The sequence below is a fragment of the Megalobrama amblycephala genome, linkage group LG4 (assembly GCF_018812025.1).
Source record: "Megalobrama amblycephala isolate DHTTF-2021 linkage group LG4, ASM1881202v1, whole genome shotgun sequence".
In the NCBI taxonomy this organism is placed as follows: domain Eukaryota; kingdom Metazoa; phylum Chordata; class Actinopteri; order Cypriniformes; family Xenocyprididae; genus Megalobrama; species Megalobrama amblycephala.
In genome coordinates this window covers 37,310,719-37,319,675 of record NC_063047.1, presented here as the reverse complement: position 1 = coordinate 37,319,675, position 8,957 = coordinate 37,310,719, and positions in this window count along the sequence as shown.

Below are 8,957 nucleotides of genomic sequence, written 5' to 3'. Positions count from 1 at the left end.
CTAGCCCATGTCCCAGGGTCAAGTTCCTCTATTCAGACAGGACACAGGGATCACAGGGGACTCACAAAAGAGGTTTGGTCTAGACAAAGTCCCCTCACCCATGTGCTCAGACTACGGTGGAGGTCCTTAGAGACCCATCCTTCATTTGTTTCCATAGCCTTTCACTATTTGCCTTGTCAGACACCAAATGTCGCCTTCAACTTGAACTTCAGACGCGTCCGAAGTTCAAAAAAAAAAGAAGTGTAGAATAAACCAAAGACTGCAGTTGGCCATGTGGGACATTTCACAGTTAAATATTACTTCATTCGATTCAAATAATAATAATAATAATAATTATTATTATTATTATTATTATATAGAATAAAAATATATATAATAAATAATAAAAAAATATAATTCTTAATATAATATAATTTTTTCATTTAAAAAATAAAACAAAGTATTATATTTAAAACAAACATGTAAATAATTAGTGAAGTAGCTAAATGTAATAAGAATGACAAATTATTTTAAAGCTGCAGCTATGGAGCTTCAATAATGAATACAGGTCAAAACTTTACATTACACTTTATCTCCTGCAAAATAATTGCATTTAATAAAGAAACAATGGCCTCCTTGATTATGATAACATTCAGTATATGTACAACACCAGATGATGTCTCATGTGATTGTGGATTTGAAGACAGACACCTGCAGATCACACACATTATTGTTTCACCCTTGAGGGAGTGTCTCCACCAGCTCCGTTCCACTATGGCTGTATTCATATGTGGGAGAGAGGCCTTACCATGGCTAACTCTGATGCAAATCAACTTAAAGGCGTGAGAAAATCTGTCTGTTTGTGTGTGAGATATGTATGTATATATAGCATACCCCTCCATCCTCTCCATGCAAGTCTGCTTAACCTGAAGCACTGAGCAAACATCAACCAGCTTCTGCCAAATATCAACAAAATATTTTGTATTTTTTCCATTTTGGACCAGTATGAAGAGATGAAAATCCCTATAAGGAGTTTGTTTTCTGTTTTGGAATATATTTATAATGTACAATGCAAAGAATTTTGAAATTATTATGTTTTCTTTAACAGCAATATTTTGGGCATAAAATGCTATGTCTTGAATGTCTATATGAGCTTGATTCATTATAGGCAGGGTATTTTTAATCATATGATATTGTATATATATTCAAGCTACATATATGTCTTGAATGTCTATATGAGCTTGAATTTCATTATAGGCAGGGTATTTATATATCATATGATATTGTGATTCTGTGATCATATGATATTGTGATTATAAGATGATATATATATATATATATATATATATATATATATATATATATATATATATATATATATATATATATATATATATATATATGTATCATCTTATAATGACATTCAAGTTACATATATGTCTTGAATGTCTGTATTAGTTTGAATTTTATTCAAGCTGGATATACAGTATACAGTCAAACCAAAAATTATTCAGACATTTTTTTATATTTTTGACATATTTTTACTAATGGGCACAGGACACTATAGTTCATTTATGTAAGTGAGGATAGCAAAATAAAGTAAACTATGACATATTATACCCAAAAATTCTTCATACACTGGACTACCAGTAAATTTGATAAAAATTTGGAACCAAAAATTCTTCAGAATAATGAATGAAATGTTCAAGGTGTCTGAATACATTTTGGTTTGGCTTTGACATTTTTGACCATCTTCTTTATAAAAATATGCTGTAATTTTCCCATCTGGGACCAGCATTGTGTTTAAATTATAATTGTATATAATATATTTAAATAAATATTTAATATATACATCAAATATATGTATTTACTTTTTAAAATGTATGTATGTATTTATTTATTTATTGCAGCACACATAGAAAATATCTACTAAATACAATAAATGTTAACATCTTTACGGTTGGATGTGGCTTTAGCATAAAAGCTGAGGCACCGAACCCTAGAGGTCTCCACTTGCACACAGCCTCTCCACAAAGCCCTTATCTGAAAGTGCTGTCCAAAGGACAATCTCACATTCATGTACACGCACACATACACTCACATATACAATTTCACCTGGATTCATTTGGGAGGATTGAGTCACACACCGCTGTATTTATGGGGTCTGAAGACAGAGCCGGACCTTCAGTGTTACTCATATACTGCAGCCTCCGCTCTGAGTCACACATCACCGCTGACATCACTCTGCCATGACAAACACACCTAAACATGACATCACTTGCATTTGAGCTAACATATTAGTAAGGGCCTCAAAATGTGTAAAAGAAATGACAAGAATTTAGATGTTATCAAAACAAGGAGCGATTTAGAGGACGTTCATACAGCTAGCATGATAGAGAGCGGAAATCATTGCCGATGGTTAAAATAGATGTCAGACATGCGCTGAACTGTCATACATTTTCCTTAGAGAGAGAAAGAAGAAAGAGAAAAAAATACATTAACAACAATGCATCATTCAAATGTTTTTTTTTCATAGTAAATAAATAGCATCAAAATAAAGTACATTGCACTTTGATATTCCTGATTAATTTCCCAGTGCTGTAATGGCCGTGAGTGATTGATTGTGATGTTATTATTGTCAGTGATGTACAGAGACACACACACACACTTCCAGCGTTTCATTCGCACAGAAAACCATGAGCAACAGCTGCCTGTCTGAACCGACTAAATAAAAAGAGAGAGCAAGCTTTGTGTGTGTGTGTGTGTGTGTGTGTGTGTGTGTGTGTGTAAAAAGAGGTCCAGAGGCTGTGAATGCCTCTCCTGATGAGAGATGGGGGCATATTGAAAAGTTTATTAAATTACCCTGATTAACAATTTAGCCACGAATAGTAGAGTGGTGGAGGAGCTCTATGAGGAGGCCCTAGCACCATTCAGACATCGAGCTGCAGGGTCGAAAGGTTCCTCAAGTTCACATGCTCCAGGGTCTTTGTTATGCTAACGCTCCTGTCCAGCCCCCGCTCCACGGCCAGACACAAACTATTCCTTGAGAACTTCACCGGCGGGTTGTTGCTCCTGGGTGTGTCACAGCATTGCGTGGTCAGTGCGCCGAGACCTTTTTTTTTTTTTTTTTACTGAGAAGCATTCGAGGGGGCTGCTGGAGTGGTGACAGTGTGTGTGTGTGTGTGTGTGTGTGTGTGTGGACAATGCTGTTAAACTCATGTTCTGTACAGCAAGATATGTGAATTATGGTCATTCTTTCATGAGTGAAGTGATGTAGTGTGATGTGATTATTTTAAATTTTAATTCACTTCCATTTTACGTGTTCTACCTGATGTTCAAATCACAGTATAGGGGAAAAAGCATAGCATAATCCTCACAATGGTAATGGTTTATTTACATTTTATTTGAATTCTTATTGTAGTTTTAACATGAGCGAGTTTGCATTACACCAAATCATTCACGGTAAATTGAAGAGGGACAGACAAAAGGTTTTCGGAAGATTTGAAGATTTGGTTTTTGACATGTAAATGCAGAGAATTTTTATTTTATAAGTTATTTTAAAGGAAACAAAATGTAATTCATTATTATTATTATTATTATTATATTAAACATGCTGTAAAACTGTTCAACACAGAGTAACAAAACTGTTCAACACAGGTTTGCAATTCTTGCAAATTAATAGCCATAATATAATAATAATTACTACATAACAATAGTAATAGCCATTATAAATAATCATATATATATATATATATATATATATATATATATATATATATATATATATATATATATATATATATATATATATATATATATATATATATATATATATATATATATATGTGTGTTATTATAATTGTATATATATTGTATATTATAATTGTATGTACAGTATATACAGCTGCAAAAAAGCAAACATTTACCTAATGCAATATGTAAATAAACAAAATCAGGCCCATGTATTTTTGGAAGATTAAAAAAAAGAATCAGAATGGGAAACACTCATATGCCGTACAAAAAGAGACGCATGACAAAAATGTGTTTAATGATGCACAGTAAATGACAAAGGTTGAGTTTTTCATTATTAACATTTTATTTATTTTCTTTGATGGACAGCCACTGCAGCAAAACTGCATAAAAAGACACACTGCACAAAGCACTTGAAATGTACAAACATTTACAAAGATTTTCAGTTAAGTCAATGAGAATAAAGGCATCTGAAATGAGCGGTCAGTGAGCTCGAGTCTCAAGGGAAGAGTAATCAATATGACTTTAACAAGAAGAGGTCAGCAGATAACATGCCTAGAGGTCAAGGTCAAATGCTGGCCAAACACCCTTAACCTAAAGGTCAAGCTCTTTATCACCAAAAAACATGTTGTTAGTTAGAGACTTTACAGACTTCAGCAGCTCCATATGCTTTAAACGGTTTTACACTGGATTGCAATAAGTGAATAATTAACGTCTTATAATTTCAGCCACCATGCAAGACTTCATTAAATGATCAAAACTGGAAATGTAACATCATGTGAAACATGTAGAAAACATCATTACATTTTTTTAAATTTCAAAAAGTGCATGAAAAGCATTCACCCAGAAAAGCGGCCTGACTGACACTTACATTGGCTTTTAAAGACCTGAGATAAAGAAATAACATGAATAGAACGTGAATAAAAACATTCATTATAAATGTAAGTGCATATTATCCTCTAGTACCATAAATGGTGGCATAAAATAAAATGATGAACCTGACTGCTCTATAGAAGATACACAATGCAACCTTGACAGAAGGGCGGACCCGGTCGGACATGCAAATAACGGCACATCAATATGCTGCGTCCAGACAGCTTTCATCCCGCGATCTTACTGTTTTTCAGACGTGCCACTTCAGGTACGTGTGTCCGTGATTCCCTGTAAGTCCATCATCAACCCAACGCAAAATAATAAGAATACCGAGAGGCGCCGTATGAAAGCCTGGCTAATTACTTGATGAAGAGAATTCTCTCTCTTTCCCTCTCTCTCTCTTTCCTGGAGAGCCCGCCCTCCCCTCTCTTTTAATTATCACATTTCTGGATTGCAGAGCTGTGGCAGAATCTATTCAAACTAATGCCATCAGCATATAACCAAAGTGGGCCATTTGGCCAGGATGTCTTAGACTTGATTTCTAGGAAAGGCCATTTGAAATTGTACTATGTTTGCTTTGTTTGTCATTCTACGTGGCTTATTTAAAGAATACTGCTTAAAAAAAAAAAAAAAAAAAAAAAAGATCCAACTCCATTTTGGGCTTAAGGGGCGCTAGCCATTAGATAGGCACTTCTCTGAGACAACAGAGGGGGGGACCATCAGGGAGAGATGGATTGTAAGGTGTGGGAGTTCACAGCAGGAGATCTGTCTGACCCAATGGACCCACAAAGCAGCCCTCTCAGAGACGGTCCACCCCTCTTTCAGAGCTGCTTGGAGTCTGTTCAAAAGGCCTCACTCAGAGGACACTATTGGTAAAGAAAGCCTATTCTATAGTCATGAATCTAACTGTGAGTTAGCTCGGCTCACATGCAGCATTACAGTTTGTAAGCCCTTGATGAGAGATGGCCATTCATATATTATAATTCAATGTTTGTTCATGAGAACATGAGATAATATTCACTCTTTGCCTGTGGTTTCACTGAAAAATGCATAATGAACACATATTTGTGTGCACGGTATTCCATCTTACCGTGTGCCAGGGATGTTTGGAGCTTGAGACCGGGGTCTAATGTCAACAATGCACGGAGGTGACATTTACATTGAGAGAAGTGTATACATGCAACAAAAGCACCTCCAGTGTAATTCCTTTAAATAACATTATGTCTCTAGAAAAACCGTATGACATTTGATAGAACGAGTATGATGCTTCTAAGTGGACTGGATATCACAATGGCATATAAATGCCACTCTTGCATTTCTTTAAACAATAGAGAAAAAATATGAATGCTATATTTACTGTGAAAGTATAGATAGGAGAAGGTCTATTCCTTGCAGCTTTATAATAATAATATTAATACAATCTAAAATTAAATATAAAAGTATAAATAAAAAATACAAATTATAATGTTGAGGAGAAAGCTATGTCTTTTATTTAAAGAAGAAAAACCAAAACAAAAATGGAAATCGTTCGGATGTGTTTGCATTTGTATTATAATTTAAATGACAGATTATACTGATAAAGTAAACTGTCAAATTCAACTGTGCTACTGCAGCAGAACTCTATGTCTCTCAAGGGCAGAGCAGCTGGGGCTCTGGCACACAATTCAAATCATGTTTAATTAATAGAAGAAAGAAACAGGATGCAATCTTGCTGTCTCTAGTTTTTGTAAAAAAAAAAAAAAAAAATCACCATGAAAAATAACGAGTGGCATTTAGAAACAAGGGTGTTTGACTGGATATACAAAGGCTGGGCTGTAGTATTGTCATTGTGTGAATTTCTGTTGAAGAGCAAGGGAGTTGGAAATAAGGGAACAGATACCAAGGAGAAAGCTTGGATAAAAAGCAGAAATGCCTGTGAAAGTCGACTGTGATCTCCCATGACCCAGATATGGCGTTTCATCCAAAAATAAAACATGCAGCAGGGATAGTAATGAAGGCAATTCACCACCACACTGTACAAATAATAAAAGAGAAGGATTCATTTATTAACATCATCTGTGTATGTAAATTATCATAATGATTTTTTTAGTCAAGTCATCTAATGGGCATTAAGTTTATCCTTGGAATTATCCTATTTAGTCTTAGGCATGTTTATATATATATATATATATATATATATATATATATATATATATATATAGTCAAACCAAAAATTATTCAGACTCTAGATATATTTTTTTATATATTTTTACTAGTGGGTGCAGAATACTATAGTTCATTTATGTAAGTGAGGATAGCAAAATTAAGTTAACTGTGACATATTATACCCAAAATACAGTGGACTACCAGTAAAAATAAAAAATTTGGGACCAAAAATTATTCAGACACTTTGACCTGAACATGTTTTGCTTAAGTGTTATCTGACATAATTAAGATTAATATTTTCTGACACAGTTGTCATATTTTATTACCATTTTTAAAACTATAGGGAATAAACTGTATTAATGAATGAAATATATATATATATATATATATATATATATATATATATATATATATACTTTAAATACACAATTATTAGCACTTGGTAAATTGTGCTAAACTGTATTAACTATAGGGAATAAACTGTATTAATGAATGAAATGTTTATATATATATATATATATATATATATATATATATATATATATATACTTTAAATGCACACTTATTAGCACTTGGTAAATTGTGCTAAACTGTATTAATGAATGAAATGTTCAATGTTCATTTTGGTTATATATATATATATATATATATATATATATATATATATATATATATATATATATATATATTTTATTACGTTTTTTTTTTTTTTTTTTTGCACATTCAGTGTGTAATATAACGAAACAGTAAATAATTTAAAAACTCAGTTTACTCTTAGGAGTTATTAGTTAGTCATTGTTTAGTCTGTTTAAAATTCATGGTGACAAGAGTAGAACTACCTGAAATAAAATGTTTGCTTGCTTTGGTGTACATCATGTTTTCAATTCTGAAAACGTTAAGGTTAAAGTGTGTTTTAAGCCTGGATGGTCTGTTGGTTTTTAATGCTCACCACTAAACCACGGTTTATACCAGTGGAATGTTTTGTTTGTTGTTTACACAGCTTATTTTACTGAACAACTAAAAATATAACATGTTAAATAAATGCACTGAAAAATGATTTGATCATCAGGAACATTATCATGTTTTAAAATAGATAATCTGGGAAGACAAAGCAACAAAAAAGCGCAAGAAAGGCAAACACAAGACCACTCCACAAATTCATTTGTATTTGACAGTTACAGACATCAGTTAGACAAACGGTCTTTTGTAAATAAAGGATGAGGAGATCTTGTTTACTGTACACAATGATAATGACATAGGGGAGGGAGAGTGAATTCATACATGACCCTACTAATACTACTACTCAAATGTGTGGACACACCTTATTACTATTTTCTATACATTAAATGTTAAATGACTTTTTCATAGAGTAGATTTTTCAATGTCACCACCTTCACACAAGGTGCATCTTGGGATGCTTTTTAAAACAGTACTGAAGTTTAAGTGTATGACTGGCATTTCAATTAGCCAAAACTAAATTCATTCATTTAAACAGGAACATGTTTTTATGATCATGAGAATGAAATATATATTTTTTATTGCTATTAATTATCATTGTATAGAAAAAAATTAAAAAAGAAAGACATATATTATTGAAACCCAAGATAATTAAGTATAAAAATATATACTAGAGAAAAAATAAAACAGTGAATAAGAGTAAAGTATATCATCAGGCACACAACAAATAAATAAACGAACTATACATAAACTAACATTCATATATAAATCAGTTGCATATAGTAACTTTATAATACAAGCTATATATAAATAAAAAATACCATATTTTAGCACACACACCATTTTTAGTAGCCTTTTTGTTAGAAGAGAGAATGCAGATCTCAACATCTTTTCGAAAACTAGAAGAATGTTTAAATAAATGCAAAAATCGGTTGCATAAAATGCTCTTCTTCATATTGTCTTTCAAAAGAGACTCAGTCCTATGCTTTTTTACATATTCAGAGAACAACATTATACAATGCAATCAGAAACAAGGAAAAGGGGGGGGGGGAATAAAAAATATATATAAATACTAATTTATAATAAATAATTCATATAAATGTTTTTGAAAAGCATTTCATTCAAATAATCTCTGATTAATGTCATTGCACCACCTGATTTCGCTTATTAACACCACAAAACTGGGGTTTATATTAGTAATTTAGCACTGATATTCCTCAGTCCTGTGCAGGGTTAACAACACCGGTAGGAAA